The following is an 18,270-nucleotide window of genomic DNA, read 5'->3' on the forward strand; positions in this document are numbered from 1 at the left end:
ACCCAGTCAGCATGGACCCGGTCAACCTGGATCAGGTCAACATGGATCAGGTCAGCATGGATCCGGTCAGCACGGATCCGGTCAGCATGGATCCGGTCAGCATGGATCCGGTCATGGACCCGGTCAGCATGGATCCGGTCAGCACGGATCCGGTCAGCATGGATCCGGTCAGCACGGATCCGGTCAGCATGGATCCGGTCAGCATGGATCCGGTCAGCATGGATCCGGTCAGCATGGATCCGGTCAGCACGGATCCGGTCAGCATGGATCCGGTCAGCACAGATCTGGTCAGCATGGACCCGGTCAGCACAGATCTGGTCAGCATGGATCCGGTCAGCATGGATCCGGTCAGCATGGATCCGGTCAGCATGGACCCGGTCAGCACGGACCCAGTCAGCATGGACCCGGTCAGCAGTACAGGCTCCAGTAGACGGTGTTGAAGAGCAGGTAGGACAGCGGGAAGGCCAGGCGTGAGTACGAGTCGATCATGTAGCTGTTGTTCACCAGCAGCTCCACGTTCTCCCGCACCGACCGCTGCCGCCGCAGACGCGTCCCCTCCGGCGGCCGCAGGTCCGAGTTCGGGCTCGGGGCCGTAAGGGGGTCGGAGGTCAGTGCCGTCGCCATCCGAGGAAAGGTGGTCAGCTCGATGTCATTGTCATGGAAACAGCCATCAAAGGCCATGGCCTGGCTGGCGTTGAAGGTGGAGGGGATCTGAAAGGGGCAAGAAATGATTTGTTTTATGAAATAAAATATCTAATTATCAAAATTTAGTCATAATTATATGATGTGTAGCTATTAGTTACTTTAATGTTTATATTCATAGTTAGGACAATAAAGAAAATCTAAAAATATAGCTCTAAAATTATGGCTATACAAAAATATATTTAAAAAATATTGAGATTCTTTTAATATATTCAAATAAATCAAGAACAAATAGCCCAGATGTGTATGTGTCACTCAAATAACATTACTATTATTATTATTACATGCTAATAACCTCCAATATATAAAGTGGAAGGAATTTATATGTGCCTTAATCCTGTTAAACTATTTTCGAATTATTTCCAACAGAATTTCAAACAATGTTAGAAATAAACATTTAATTTTTAATTCAGGCATCCACTTTGCACTAACTAAAAATATTCCACTTGCTTGAAAAAAAAACCACCTCATATTTATATCTAATTTAATATTTATTACATAGAGTATTTATTTAAGATTGTTAAATAAATAAAAGTAAATGAGTGAAGACATTAGATGTTTAGATGCTCTTGCTTTAGATGTTAATAGTTCAAAATGTGAAGGAAAACAAAAAAATCTGATATCCAGTTCTACATCAAAATTAAAATCAATTTCAAGGCTCTTGACAAAGAATTTTTTATTTTTCTAAAATTAGAAATTTCTTGTAATGTCAAAGTGTGACCACAGGGGGGAGACAAAGTAAGCCATAATTCTGTAGATGTTGTTATGGTTTTGAAACAGGGTCTCCTTCCTGACCTTCCCCCTCCTCATCTTCCTCATCTCCTCCAGGGTGGTGCAGTAGTTGACAGCAGCATATTCGATGACAGATAGGAAGACAAACAGGAAGCTGGTCCACAGGTAGATGTCCACAGCTTTCACGTACGACACCTGCACAGTGAAACACGGCTCCTTTTTAACCCCACATTTACTTCTAGTCAAACTTTTATTGCGTTATTTAGCTAATTTTTTTGAAGGTCAGATGGCATGTGTAGCAGAAGTTGCAGAGAAAAAAAAGTCAAATATAAACATCTGAAAAGCAAAACTGGACTGATTCTGACCAAAACCTTTTTAAAAAGCTACATTCAAGTTTTTAGTTGAATTATGAAAGTATAAAGTTATATGCTATTTAGTATAATTTCCAAGGTGACTGTCTTTCCATGTTTCTATCTCACTGATTTCTTTAGAAAACTAAGGCAGAAACCCAGAAAATAACCAGAGTCAGTATGAGAGTCTGAGAAAGTGTCCGTCTTCATGGAGACGTCCAGACCTGAGGCATGGATGAGGACACTCCGGTGATGATGGTGGACATGGTGAGGACGGTGGTTATGCCTGCAGGAGGACACAGCAGGCGGTTCTGTCAGACATTACTGCCTAATCACTGTCATTCTCACAAAAGTCCAACAGAGGGCGCTGTGCGCCTGTTTGGCCTGAAGTAAGGAAAGGAAGAAGAGGCTAAAATAATGTCAATTCTGCAGTTTGTAACGCAACAAAAAGAGTTTTAGCAGTTTTCTGTGCTTTTAGAATATATCTGCTGCTTATTCCTAAGAAAATACTGAAAAAAACAGAAAAAATCCTAGATATCTTTAAAAAAAATCAGTTTAATCATAAACAAACTTCTCATTAATGTAATAAACTACTATATTTACTGGGTGTCATGCTATTATCATAATATGATAGTGATTTAACTACCAAGAATACTTTACCATTCAAAGAAACTATAATCTTACACTCTTAATAACAAAAAATTCAAGTTTATCCAGGAATATTTCAAATCTCTGCTCAGATAGACGCAATGTAAAGGTGTGGGAGGTGGTGACATTGAAACAGCATTATTTAAAGGAAGAAATAATTCAAAGTAGCATCCATAATGCGTGTGTTACCCAGAGACACGCGGGCGGGAACGGCTCTGCGGTCGATCCAGAAGGAAACCCAGGACAGGACGACCATCAGCATGGTGGGGAAATATGTCTGCAGCATGAAGAAGAAGATGTGGCGCCGCAGGATGAAGTTTATGAAGAGTCGGTTGTACCAACCTGCAGACACACACAACGGGTTAACTTCCTGTTGTTAGTGTTTACTGCAAAACTCCAAAAGTCTGACAGATGGATTAACACCATCCGACATACATACAACATGCACTAACAGTCGCAGTGAGTTAGAAACAGACTGGGATCGATCTACGACTCCGGACAGAGAACCAGAACCAACAGTCTCTTCTACGGCCACCAAGGATGGAAATGGAAATAAAAACTAACGCAGTTAAAAACTCAGTTTTACAGTGTCTCACTCCAAAATGTGGCAACAACAGAACAAAGTATAACAATGCAGAACATGGCCATACGTAGAATAATCTAGACTTCTGCATGTGTGAGACGTGACAGAAATTATTCTGAGTTCAGATTAATGAGATTAACTCCAAACCCTGATAACGAGATTAATAACTCTGATAATCAGATTAATCACACTATAGCCATGTGGCTAATCACTGTTATAGTTTTTCTTTGTCAAAAATGTACTTATAAATATGCAAACAGAACTCATTTTGTTCCAAATGTTATTTTATAAGTGCAAACTATAAACTGGTTGTTACTTGGTTGGTGGATAATTCATCATCGCAAGACGTTTTTCACATGAAATTCTCTGCCTGTAGAAGTAGTAATTTATCTATATTACTAGATAAATTACTATTTTAAATTATATTTTGAATAATAATTTATTTAAAAGCTTATTTATCTTGCTGGCTTTGTCTTATTTTAAGCATACGAAGAAATTTGCACAAGAACCTAGATAAATATACTTAGTAATCTTTAGTGTTTTTGCAGCGTATGGTTCCTGAAGCCTCAGATGGATTTCTTTATGAGCATCAAACTAAACATCTGAGGTTTAACAGAATAAATTTCAGGCTCATGTGTGATTTTAGCCATATTAGGTGTGATAAACAACTTTTTGTCTCTAAAAACAAAAAGCTGTGATTGCAGCACAGTTAAATGATTCTGCATATCATTAAGTCTAAAGATGAAAAGTGTGTCAGTGTCGTACCTGTGCTGCTGTAGAAGGCGAGGCCACTGGAGGCATGGAAATGCTCAATGAAGAACTGGGACAAAACGATCTCATCCGTCCTCAGAGAGTCGTTCCCGTTCTTCCAGTAAAGCATCAGGTCGTTCTCATTATATGCATCTGCAGGTTACGAACAGAAAGAGGGGGAAACTGTTTCTGTCTTACAGTTTGAGCAGGTTAACAGCTCAGAGGGATTTGTTACTGATTTGATTCTTACAGCTCTCCAGCTCCAGAGAGCAGTTCTGAGTGTCCAGAGGAAAACTGCTGAAGTCCATGGAGCAGAGAGCCGTCACCGTCACCCTGCAACACACACACACACACACACGCACACACACACACACACACACACACACACACACACACACACACACACACACACACACACATACACACAGAAATAACTTTCATTTTACATCTTTAACATCCTCAGCAGTCTACATGGATTTAAAAACAACAGGACCAAATACTGAGCTGTGTGGAACTCCATATTTGTCTTTGTTATGTTTATGGAGGCTTTGGATTTGAATATTCCTTCAAGCTAAGCAAGAAAAATCTTGCAGAATTATATTTATAACAAATAAAATATTCAAGTATAAAAACAAATGAATGAAAAAAGTATAACTTTAGCATGGATACAGTACAGAAGGAGCCATATTCCTTCAGGTGAAACGTTTCCCACAGTAAAATCTGATGAATTAACAGAGGATACATTTCCACCTGTGAATAGACTTTCTTTGAGTTTGTGATTTTTCTGAGAGAGGCTGAGGAGGTTTCTGTGCAGCTGAGGAGTGAGAGGACGTTGTGTTTTCTGTGGTCTGTACCTGACGCTGTAGAGGATGTTTCCGTCGGGGTAAACCCGCAGCATGATGTTCTCCATGGTGGTGTCGTGGATGAAGGAGCGCTTGGAGTGGACGAAGAAGACGTCAGGGACCCAGATCTTCTTCACCAGCCGGGAGTCGAACGTCCGGCTCTGGTTGGTGCGGGACGGAAACGACAGCCGCTCGTCCTTCCAGTAGTGACGCAGGTACAGAGTCATGGTGAAGTCCTGATGGATGGAGGCATTAATCCACTTTTAATTTCACCTTCATTAACTTTTAGAATCAGCTGAACCAAACAAGCTCCTGACAGTTTCAGATCATTCCTACTTATTTTTTTCTGTTTGAATATTTACATTTTCTTTGTGGTTTTGTGGTATTTTTGATTGTGAAAACTATATTTTATATGCTCAGATGCTGTGGGAAACATATGCTAATTTTACATAGCGTAGTTTCCTAAAATATGCCAACAGTACCATTTCACATCAGCAGGGGGCAGAGGCTAAAATCCTAAAAACACTGAAATTGTTCCAATCTATATCAGTCTTATATTAATGTAAATAATCAAATATTTGACAAAGAATAATATCACTAGAAAAAATCTGAATGAGAATAAAGTCATAAAACTATTAACTAATTTAGGAATATTAGTGGGTTTAACAGAGTTAAATGTGGCTCTCCGTTCCAGTTCATGACCAAACCTTCCTCTGCGTGAGCCGCAGCTGAACCCAGTTCAAAGCTGAACCCTGGAGGTCGCAGCTTAACCTGGAGGTCGCAGAGCCGCAGGGAGCGGCTCCACGTCATTCTTCCTCTTTTCATGGACGACAATGGAGCAGCAAATAAATCCACTTTCACAGAACATATTTATACAAACACTTCAGGAGATTCTCACCGCTCTCAGTTGTTAATCCAGGATGTTTGGATTGTGTCATTATTTTTAAATTTCTCTCTTTGATGGGAGTCGGCATTGCAGGGATTTTTATGGGCCTTTCACAGAGTTACAGGAAAAGTCAGAAACTCACCATGTTGACCTCAGAGATGCTGTCGATGCTCTCCACCTGCACATCGATGCCCACCGGGATGGCTGAACCTGAAACCGCAGCAGAACGTTAAACTCACTTAAAATCAGAACAAAACACAGCAGATTTTTTTCTAGCACAACCCAGGCTTCATGGACATCCAATAAGCATCTGATCTTCTCATTGTGGCCTGAGTTTGTTTGACCAGACTGGGTTCACCCCAGCTGGACGTCACTGATACTCGACAAACGTCACTGATTCTGCAAGCGGGAAGAAACCCAACAACCATGGCGGACCGAGATGTGAAGCCAATGTTTTACCTCATGGTCAGTGCAGGAGTTGCTTCTCTCTAGGCTGAAGTAGATGCTAGTTGGGTGTGGCGTCTTTGTACTTAAGATTCTGAGTTTTCAGCTCCAGAAAAGCCCCACGAAGTTGGAAATGTGAAAGACCAGCCTGACGTTTGGTATCCAATATGGCCGACACACACAGAACATAGTGAAAGTTGCTTATGGTTTATGTGTTTGTTTTATTTTTGAGAAAAATGAATTCTGTGAATAAATAAATGAGGGATACTCTTTTTGCATGTATAATTCCCATGACATTTAATTGTAATGTATGTTAAAAGTATGTTATGTTATTTTATCATATGGTAAAACTTTTCCATGCCTCTGTAAACAGATTAGGATAAAAGTTCTCTCATTTGATTGGTAAGGAAAAGTCATGCAGTTCCTCTGTTCAGGCCTGTAAACCTCATTTTGTTCAGTGACATCCTTTGTTTTTACCACAGGCTCAGTACAACCAGCCTCCGCTCGCCTCATTGGCAGATTAAATATGTATAAACCTGATTTAAGCACAAACAGAGCAGAAAAAGCTAAACAGCACAAATTCTAGAGTGAAAAAGGCTTTGATCACAGCTTCTCGCTGTTCCTGCTTTGCCTCCACAAAGTAACCAGGATCTGATGGTGTTTGGTTTGCAGGATGTTGGCCCACCGCAGTGCAGCTCCAACACTCCTGTTCTTGTTTGGAAATTTACGCGGCTAATTTTAGGATCTGTTTTGTGCTGTGGCTTAGAGACAAAACAAATAAACACCCTTCTTGCAACACAAACATCAACATTACAATTCACTGCAGATTTAAAGTCATAAATCATCCTTGTTATGGGGACAGAATGTAAAAAACCAAACAGGAAGTGAAATCCACAGGAGGAAAACAAGCTAAGAGCCTGTCAGTCTCTCAGGATGTTTTCATGATAGTTGCTAATATAAAGGGAAATCAGGAGCAGGTGATGAAGTATTAATTATAAAAATACAAGTTGAAGAACCAGTAGAACGGTCAGCCTGGAGAATGAATCAATCAAAGATGATCTGGGAGCAAAGGCACATATTTTAAATATAAAAGCATAAATTTATTCAATTCAATTAGAAGTTTATTTATCTCAAAGGGAAATTAAATGTCATCATATCTGATATAATCCAAGTATCTTAAGTGTTGTTTTTGATGGTGTGAACAGGATGAATCCCCAGTAGCAGTCAGTCTCACAACAAATCAAAGAGGCCTCTGACTGAAGACTGTTGCTATGCAACTGACAAGCTAACAGCTCGATGTCATGGCAGCAGAGACGATATTCCACCGTAGCACGTCCTGAATGATCAGTTGTTAGCTAGCTGTGCTAATCCACCTCCTTTGCTTTGCTGCTCATCTTTAAGACCTTGTCTGGCCGTATGGATAAAGAGACGTTGGATATGATGGAAGGATTCTCTCTTGGGGTCAAAGTTCAGGTATTAGCTGAGTTTTTGAGATGCTAACCAGCTGCAAAATCATACCTGTTTGTGACTAATGGCTTCCAAAACCAGAGGAAGTGGCTGTGTGCACATGCAACGGCTCGACTGAAAACAACACGAAGTAAAGTCACGAACAAAACAACTGAGAAATAACGAGCTGCTCCAAAACACTTTTCTATAAATTCTGGTAATTATGTTGATTTTCTTCTCACGGCCAGTGAAAACATTTCAGATGAGAAAATGACATCAGCCCAATAAACAACAACCTCCAGAAGAGAAAACCTCAAGGAGAATCAGAACCTGGCCCAGTGTGAGCGGCCATCGGGTCGGACAAAACAAAAACACTGCAGGAATGTGTGTGAAAGGCTTCACTGCAAAAACACACCATGTTGTGTACTAGTGCAAATGTCTTAGTACAATAAGACAAAACTAACTTACAAGTCAGTTTCCAGCAGGATGAAGGAGCTTGTTTCAATAAATAATTCCTTTCTATGAAAAAAGATTATTTCACTTTCAACAAGAGAGTTTTCTCAAGTTTTAAAAGAAATAATCTGCCAATTGAACTAGTTGAATTAGTTGAACTGAAACTATTAGGTCAATAAAATAAACAAACAAACTCCTCTATATATTGCTAAAAAGTGACTTGTGAGTTGGTTTTGTCTTTTTGAAGTGTTTTCAGAGGATCTGGATCGAACCTCTTGGTGGGTTTTGTGTTGTTGCAGTGAACAGGTACATTTTGTGCGATCGCTCTCCGGATGTGCAGCATCTGCTCACATTCCTGCTCCTCCTCTCTGGGCTGCGGGGAAAGAAGCCACGTTTTCGTTTTGGCTGGATGTTAGCACCCCACCGCACAATAAACAGTTCATTTACTGACGCTGACTGACAGCCAGGCCTGTAAAACTTCTGCTGCCGCTCGGCTTTGTGCCCGGACAGAACCGGCAGCGCTGTCAACACGCTGTCCGCCAGGTCAAGGCCAACGCCGGAGTGTGTTACTTTGACATGTCCATAAAGGAGTCACTCCGACATCTTTTCAAAGTGTTACACTGCAAAAACATAAAATCTAACCAAGTATTTTAGTCTTGTTTCTGGTGCAAATATTTTAGTACACTTGAACTAAGACACAATGTATTTACAGGTAAGTTTTAAGCAAAATGTATCAGCTTGTTTTAAGTAAAGAAAAATCTTTGTAGTCATGAAAATGTACTAGTTCTCACTTATATAAAGGAAAAAATGTTTTATTAGTAATGAAATAATCTGCCTGTGAAAGTAGTTTTTCATAAATATTGACTTAAAAGGAACATATCATGCAAACTGTAATTTTGCACATTTTTATATTTCCATTTGAGTTTCCTCTGCTTTAAAAAAAAACCCAGCGTTGTTTTGGCAATAAGTTAAAGTTTTGATGTATGAAAAATGAGACCTTTCAAAAACCTCCACAATGAAACATCCCAAATCAGCAGGCATTACCCGTTTCCTAGCAACCCCAGCTGAGAACAGCCTGGTACCTAGCAACCACAGGTGAAATCCAGCACATTTGGTCATCTGGTTTTACTGCTGTAAGTGTTGTACAATGGCTGCTGGAAAAGACAGGAGTTTTGTTTTGTTGTTGATTTTCCATCCTGAAACCACTTGCTGCATTCTTGTTGGTTGTGAAGGAGGTTCTACTAATGCTTTTCGTAGATGTTCAGTTGCATCGTTGAGCATCTATTTGCAGGAATTTTAACATGTGAGTGTAAATGTTAAGTTGGGAGCGTGGCCAGCAGCAGCTTAATTGGATTGAAGTGACAGAACCCTAAAAAGATCTCATAGATATATAATCATAGATTTATCTATTATACTGTTCAAAACAGAATAACATTTAAATAAAGCTCTTATATTTTTGTATGTTTTTTCCAAGTGTACTAAGATTTCCATTCGAAACTAGATCAAAAATCCTTGGTAAGATTTTGTGTTTCTGCAGAATAAACTACTGAAGCTTGAACAAATGTGTCTGTTGTCCAGGTAACAAAATCATTTAGACATTGAAGGATGTTTTCCTGCTGTGGATGGATCCCAGAGAACAAAGTGTTCAGGAGGGTGAGAGCATGAAAAGTTTAGCAGCATTATAGCATTTAAACGCTTTGTTTTTTTCTGCTCCAGCTTTTCTTCTTGTAAAATCTGAGCTCCTCTTGAAGCCAAAATGTTGTTCACTACCGACTTAAATCCAAAACAAAAGAGGAAACCAAAACAAAAACTCCAAAAAGCATAAAGATCCAGAACTGACGCAACAAACCGCAAAACTGGCCACAACCAGGACATATCACACAGAAACAAAACAAAGAAAACATAAACCAACCAGAATGAAACTGAATTAATACAATAATATCAGGATATTATACTTTTAACACTTATAAGTGAAAAAATCTACTTATTCGCTTTTTAAAAATAAGTATTAAGAAATGATTGACGTTGTTTTATGAGACAGAAGAGGATTTCTCCTTCACTCGGCCAAATGTGAGGCGTCCTTCCTTAATTATCCTGCTGACAGAAAAATATCTGAAGATTTTTGTATTTTCTGTATTCACAGCCTTTCATCACAAATCCAGCCTGAAACCAGAGACCTTTGTCTGGATCAGCGTTACATTCTCATAGACTCAAAGATACCTGATTATGGTTCTGCAAATCTGAGCTCTGTAAGTCGGATTAAGCTCGGGTTTCATCCACCGGCCCGGATTGAAGAGAAACAAAGAGACGAGGAGCCAAAAGAGCCCGGAGCGTTTACTGACGCTAAACCAGTTAAGTCTAACAGAATTATGTCATAGAAAAACTGATATAACGTAATATCTAACTGTTCAATTAGAGACACGCTATTAAAATCAACTGAATCAATGTGGCTTTTATTACAGAAATCTGATTTTTAACCTTTAATAAAATTTCCAGTGGTCCAGTTATTGATGGTTTCTATAGGATTTGGTTCTGACTGAAGGCGGATTTTATGTCAGATTAACAGTTCCTGCATTGGTTTGGCCATATATATTGGATTATAATCCCATTTTCTGTTTTCGGACAGAAGCCAGCAGCTTTTTATTCAGAATGTCATGTCGTAATTCAAGGAGCTCAAATTGAAAATTATAATTTTTTAAATATAGGATTCTTTTTTTTGCCACAAATATTTCTACTCAGATTAAAGGTTGGATATTTTCCTGTGTCAGATTACTTTTGCATTAAATGTTTTTCTATCAGAGGGCCAATATGTTTTCATGTTAAATTACAATAGAGTAGAATAATCCTTTATTCACTTGTTACAGTTAAAAAACGGTATAAAAACATCTATAAACAACTGTATATTAATAAAGTACCTACAAATAAATAAAATTAAAATTAAATAAAAACCTTAAAATTGTAAATGTGCAATTGTCGATGCTGCAGACGAACCAACACAAGGCAGCATTTTTAGGAAAGAATTTAATGTGAATGAGTGAAAATAAAAGGTAAAAAACTGACATAAACAGATTCTCTTGATAATTTAAGGCATTAATTTGTTCAGTTTCTTTAGCTCCAGATAAAATCTGCAGAGGTTTTTCCTTCAAGCACCATCTGGACTCATTGACCTCCAACTAAAACTTTCTGCAGAGTTATGGTTGATTCCTGTTTGACATTTGTCTCTTTTCAAAGTTTCATGTTTAAAATCGAAGACAACGAATCTTAAAATCCCAGCTGTGATCATTTGAAGTTGGAAACGTTGAGCAGGAAACCAATCAACATTAGATGGTTTGTGAAACACATGTGGAGAAACTGAAGCTTTTTGTTTTATGTTTCACTTTGATGTGTAAGGGCCTCTTAAAGGTTGACCTGGAATTAGAGCCATTAGTCATAAAAACATGCAAGAAATAACATTAACTGGAGTATTTTTGGTGTGGGTTGAACCCTGAGGTGTCTGACGGGGGATGACTTTAACTCTCCAGATGTTACAGCCTTATCGGAGAGAGAAAACTGCTGAGATTTAAATTACAGTGCGAGGAAATGCCGCAGAGCTGCGGGGCAGACAGCGGTGCTGCTGCTGACCCCACCCTGAATGACAGGCAGGACCACAGACTGCAGTGAAAACCTTAAGAACGGATTCATCTTCCAGATGCAACGGGATCAAAAACATATCTGGGTATGTAAGATGTCAAACTTCTGCCAAAATACAAGAACACATTAAGTTTACCTGCAACCTCAGGATGGAATGAGATCGTAAATTCAGGATGAGATTATGAAAGTGAAAGGAAGAATGTCATGAGCAAAACGTATTGCAGCATTGTCTTCTGTCTTCTGTTCAGAAAGATCCTGTTTACATGATCGCTACAGTAAAACCGTCAATGTGAAGGACGACATTTAGATTCTCCTGCAGGATTTCCTTTATGTCATCCTTTGAACTGAAACTTCACTCAGGAAATAACATCTATTTTTTTTTAAAAAAAGCACTGAATTTCAGCCAGATAAATGAACAAATAAAGGTCAAATTAAAGCCGCGCGTCGCTCGAGCTCATCCAGGTCATTAAAAATAAGGTTATAGCTCCTTTTTAGGGGAAGATGGGAGTATTTGAAAAAAATGTTTATTAGAAAAAAGAAAAGAGACTTTTAGCAAACTCAATGCTAACAGAGTTAGCAGCATTGCTACATTAAAAATATAGGAAAATGCTAATAACTGTCTCACCAGTTTTTTACACCGATACAACATTTGCTCTTAAACAGTTTAGATTAGCTGCTAGCTGATATAGCAGCTAGCCTAACTATAAATTTAACACTGATATTTTAATAATCCTGAAGTATTGAATAGATATTGAATCCAGCTGTTTAAAACAGGTTATCTAGCTTGAATAACCAGTCTGATGTTAGCTCTAGAAGTGAAGCTTGAGTTGCTGTTAGCTTGAGTAGCCAGCTGTTAATTTTAACAGATTGAGTAGCAGTTAGCAGTTGTAGCATTTAGCTTGGACAGCTGTTAGCTTTAGTAATAAATAGGTAAAGTATCAATCAGCTTGAACTGCTGCTAGTTTTGATACAGAATATGTTGACAGGGTAGCTTTTAGTGATAGCATTGAATACGTTGAGTGGGAGTAGCCTGGTAGCTGTTAGCTATAGCAAGCAACATATTGAGAGACAGTTAGCCTGTTCTATTGAATAACTGTTAACTGTTGATGAATAGATTGAGTAGCTTTACTATTAAATAATGTTAGCTTCTGCAATGAATAGCTAAATTAGCAGTTAGCGTGGACATCTGCTTGTTCTGATATGGTTAGCTATAGCAAGGAATACAATGAGTGGCAGTTAGCCTGAGTAGCGTTTCCATGTTTTACAGGTTTTCTTCCTCGTTTATGGCGGTTGGACGTATTGATGTGGCTTACCGCCATCTACTTTGAAGATTTTTCTAAATTGAAGACTTCAGAGTAACAGAAACACCTCTCTAGTTTAATGTGTGACATTAGTTACTGATCACTTTTGTTTATTAAAAGTGTTTCTGTTGCTTGAATGCTGCAGGTGTTTTTCTGTCCACGTCGTGTAAGAAATGCTCTTAAAAGTTTCTAAAATCTTTCTAACATTAATGCAGTGGCTTTAATCCAACTAGATTTAGTACAGTAACGTCATTTTGAAGATGTGTGTATATTTTTACATGCATTGTTGTGTGACGGTCATTGTTGCAGATGACCCTTGTTTCCCACCTCCCATCTGCTCCAGACTTGGAATATAATCCAGATTAATGCTCACGAATCCCCCCGACTCTCTCACACACACGCACACACACCCCCCCACACACGCACACACGCACACACACCACACACACGCACACACACCACATACACACACACACACACACGCGCACACTCACAGCAGGTCCCAATCACATTTGGTTGCGCTCGCTGCTGTATTCCCAAACTGCATCAACACTCACACACTGTGGTGATATCTGGGTCAGCAATGCTGATTTTTGGATTGACACATCCGCTGTCTGTGACCCAGTGTCCATCATCAAAGCGCTGCTATCATCCACGTGGGAGTGATTTTCTCTGTGTGAGTGAGTGGATTAACTCATCAGGGATCAGGGATGAAATGACGAAAGCTATTGTCTGTTAACAATAGGTTTGCTGGATTTTTTATGATTATTTTTCTGTTTCTGACCTCCAAAGCCTGGTCTAATGGCGAAGTCTTGCTCCTCGATCCTCAGCAGTTGTTCACTTTTTATTAGCAGCGTTTTGGTGCTGTCCTGCCCTCTTCAGCTTGTAATCGATGCGTCTGCAAATGAACACAGATGATCAGACAGCTGAGTGATTAGGCTGTGATTACAGGTTTAATTAGAGACAGTGGAGATTGTGCTTTTCTCTTTTAATCCTCAACTCCAACTCGCTCTCCTTCAGCTAAAACCGTAAACTTAATGACAGGCGTGTCGCTTCTTTATGCTCAAACAAAGACATTTGTTCTCTTTCTATAAGCTCTGTCATTTTATTGCTTTGCAGCCATTTGTTGCCCCACAGGTCTCATAAAAATAAATCGAAAACAAAAAGTGGATAAAATTACACAATAATGTTTTAAAATAAATAAAACTTTATTCAGCTTTAACATAAGAGGAAACCTCACAATTACAGGCTTAACTGACTGTCAGGATTTATGAGCTAAAAACAAACATGTGCAAACATTGAAAACACAGCATGAAAAATGAGAAATGCTGGGAGATGAAGAGCTTTAAACACATCGAGAACAGCAGCCAAACTGATTTCACTACAACTTCTGCTTCAACAAGTTTACGCCTTGAAAAACACAAAATTATGCAACTTATCAAACAAAAGGTTCAGAATAAAACTGTGTAAATATAAAAATAATCCAATGACAATCAGAATAACTTTATCTCATGTTCTCTGACATTTCCCCTTAATAAGGAAAAATGATATTAATATCAAGTTTAAAGGTGAACAAATGAACTTCAGCTTTCTGAAGAGATTAAATAACATGAAAAATGTTTACTATTTGTGACATTTATGCACATTTTGGATATTTTTCATTCATCAATTTGCAATATTGATATTAAATTTAAGAGATAAATTCCTTTATCAATTCAATTTCTCAACTTTTAAGTGAATTAAATGGTATTTTTAGATGTTAAACTGAAATTAAGGTTTTCTCTTGAAGGATTGTGTTAACTGAGAGAAGATAAGCTAATTAAAGCAGTTTCTTACTATTACATCAGAGTAAAGTTGTGTGTTTATCAGATGAAAACATCAGTAAGTGAAGCTCTTTATGTTTATTTCCTTGCAGCCAACAGAAGATTTTATCAATGAGGGCAGAGTGGCTGCAGCTGTCAACATCTGCACTCAGCCGTTACACACACACACACACACACACACACACACCCACACGCACACGCATACACACACACACACGCACCCACACCCACACCCACACCCACACACACGCACACACACACGCACACACACACACACACACACACACCCACACACACACACACCACACCCACACACACCCACACACACCCACACACACGCACACACACACCCACACACACGCACACCACACACACACGCACACACACACACACACGCACACATACATACACTCACCTAACAAGCTGTGAGCTACACAACTAAGATCAGCAGCTCCATAAAAATTATTACTGAAGAAGCTGAGCGTTTACAAAGTGCTGTATCCAAACATATTGACGGAAATTGAGTGGAAGGAAAAAGTGCAGCCTTTTAAAGCAAACCTCATTCGGTATGTGGCAGAAATTCCAGTCAGAAGGATCCAGGAAAATGACTAAAACTATCACAGAAGGATCTAACTGGATGTAGGAGAAACTTTGACTGCAAAGCATCTTCATGCATCGTTATTGTTCAACATGCGGTTCGTTGGCTGGAAGGCCTACAGACAGGACAACGGTTCATTCTAAGTGTAATATTGCTTTATGCTGAACAAATTAATCTGAAATAAATACATAAAAAGAACTGGACTACAAAACACAAAATATCACAAAACATTTTTGGTCTATTTTAAAATAAATATCTTAATATTTAAATTAAAATATAAATATAAATACACTTAAAATAAGAATAGAAACTTATTTTAAGTGAATAATTCCATAACATTGAAAAAAAAGTTTTATTTCCCCAGGGAATTATTTCACTTTTTCCAATGTAAGTGAATTAATCTGCCAGTGGAAACAGAACTTTTTAAAAATCAATATTATTGACTCAAAACAAGATCCTATTTCTTGCTGTAAAGTTACTTGTCAGTTAGTTTTGTCTTTTTATTCACACTAAAAACTGAACCAAAAATACTTGATGAGAGTTTGTGTGTTTGCAGTGGAAAGGTGTTTATTTATTCTCTCTAAGCCTCATGGGAAATCTCTTCAGAACATTGATTTGCTCTTCTTCTGGCATCAGCGAATCGTCTGTGAGAAGATCAGATCCTATTTTCCAATAATCAATAATAATAATCATTCATTTCTCTGTGTAGAAGTTCTGACCCGACTGAGACGCTCGGACCGACCCGTCACAGCAGAGTAAACTTCTGTCCTCTTGACCCAGATGGCCTTTAGACACTTCATAACCAAAACCCAAGGCTAATTTTCTCCCATCATGCTGTGCTTCCTGCACCCTCAGATCACATGACTTTCCAGCTCTGTAGGCTCGGCTGACCTTTTAAGGATCCAGGTAACGCTGCTTGCTGTCCAACATTCCCATCAACCACCAGGAAAACACACCTGAACCAGGTGACTCCTGTTATCGGCTCTGGAAGCCGTAAAAGGCGAAACTGGAAGCTGCTGAAGCGAGTATGTGAGTGATGAGGAAGTAATAGACACTGCAAAACATCAGCAGGCATTTTGATCAAAGCAAATATCTTCATGCACTTGAAATAAAACAAAAATTACTTATGAGTAATTTTTTACAACAATATAGAAGCTTGTTTGAAGTCAATAATTCCTTATTATTGATACAAAAAATACAAATTCCATTGTGAGATTATTTAATTTATAACAACACATTTTCCCCATATTTTAAGGGAAATAATCTGCCAGTGGAAACACTGAGTTACTTTTTCATATTTCATTCAGACTAAAAATGAGAAATATGTTCATTACGAAACTTTACGGGAAGGAAGTGAAAGATATGAAGTAATGTGCGTCTGTCTGTTCAAACCGAAACCACAGAACTGGCTACCAGTTAAAATAAATATGCTCACTCTATAGATGTTTTTATTTAAAGGCCATCCTGTCAGTTTCATAAAGTGGAAAATACTGAAACTCAGTAAAAATCTGACATGAACTTTTTCTGCTTCCCTGATTTTATGCTAAGTTTTAGAACGAATGTAAACTGAAAAAAGTTTAAACTTGAAGGAGATTTTGTTATAAAGTTTTATTTTACATTCCTGAAAATATTTCTTATATAATATTAAATCTTTATTATCTCTATGAACAAATAAATCATAGATTAAAAACACTATTTAGCTGAGCAAAATTACATAAAAATAAAATATTTCCCTAATTTACTGTCACAATAATAAGGGTCAAGGTCACAGCGCTGTTTCCTGTTAACCCCACCTAGCATCTTAATAACAAGCTAAGAGTAGCAATGCTAGGTTTTAGCATTCTTTCTGACTATGTAGCATATTTTTATGACAGTAACCTTTTAAAGTAATATCTCCATTTTATCTACTTCTAAAGGAGTTTCTTCTATTTTTTTAGGGCTAGGGTTAGGGTTAGGTGGGTTAGGGTTGAATCCAGTCCTAAAGCGGTTTGGCAGAACGGATACAGAGAACGGCTCAATGTGGTTCGGATGCAGACAGGTTGACTCGTCTCTGCTGGGCTGCCTATGTAAAGTTAAGGTCCTCTCTGTCCAGAGATGCTCTGCTGATTGAACAAGCATCAGTTTTCACCTGGTCACAGAACAACTGCAGAGCAAGTCAGAGCAAATGTGGGCCAACTTCCTGAACAACAGGAAGCATCATCCAGGTGTCTCAAAATGACACACCTGGATGTCATTCTTTGTTACAGCTGCCAATATAAACTCAACCTTCCACAGTGGTGTTATAAAATACAGACAGATTTGCCCTATGATGGCCGTTTATTCACCAGTTTGGTTTGCGGTCAAATCTCTCTCTGCGTTTCAGTGATTCCAGAGACATGATGCCTCCATCTGCCACTGCGCCTCCTCTGTCTCCTCGTTTTCATTCCGCATCAAAACTTTGCCAAACTTTACATTCATTCACTGCGTCTCACCCTCCAAACTTGAACTTGCTGTTTTCTCCCAGGAAAACCTCCTTGTGTCTCCTGCGGTTGGAGCTGCGGCCGCCGGTCACTGTGGCAACAAAGCTGGCCGCCGTCAGCGCCAGGCAAGCCAACACGTCCGCCTTCATTTTTCACACCAGAGCAGCATCCCCGCCGCAGCGAGCGCCCTGCTCCGCCGCCAGGAACATCCACACTCAGAGCCGGAGGTTGGAGTCCAGCATCCCGCGGCGGGTTCCTCCGCTTCACAGCAGGGCGAAGCCGTGAGGAAACCTCCTGACTGCCCGCTGCTTCCGCTCCGGGTTGTGGCGCTATCTCTGATTAAAATCGATATGAATCTATTCCTCGCGGCGATAGAAGAATGACACTAATTCCACCCAAATCCTCTTATCCACGGCCACCGCAATCTTTCACTAACCTACAAACAGTCCGCCTCTCACATTCTCTCCCATCAGTAATCAGGATTTTCTCGGCGGGACAATGAAAAAGCAGCACCTGCGGATTACCTGGAACACCTTCACGTGTCGGTGTGAATGTGGACGCAGGCAGAGGTCAGCCGGGGCAAAGACAGAAAAACGTTGTCAAGATAATTGAGGATTTAATCC

General features: G+C 39.2%; 1 pseudogene; it reads right to left on the reverse strand.

Moving 5' to 3' along the window:
- Positions 1 to 311: 311 nt before the first annotated feature.
- On the reverse strand, positions 312 to 17,979 carry LOC129356674 (gamma-aminobutyric acid receptor subunit rho-3-like; annotated as a pseudogene).
- Positions 17,980 to 18,270: the final 291 nt, after the last annotated feature.

Source organism: Poeciliopsis prolifica, unplaced genomic scaffold (assembly GCF_027474105.1).
Source record: "Poeciliopsis prolifica strain line A6 unplaced genomic scaffold, Auburn_PproV2 SCAFFOLD185, whole genome shotgun sequence".
In the NCBI taxonomy this organism is placed as follows: Eukaryota; Metazoa; Chordata; class Actinopteri; order Cyprinodontiformes; family Poeciliidae; genus Poeciliopsis; species Poeciliopsis prolifica.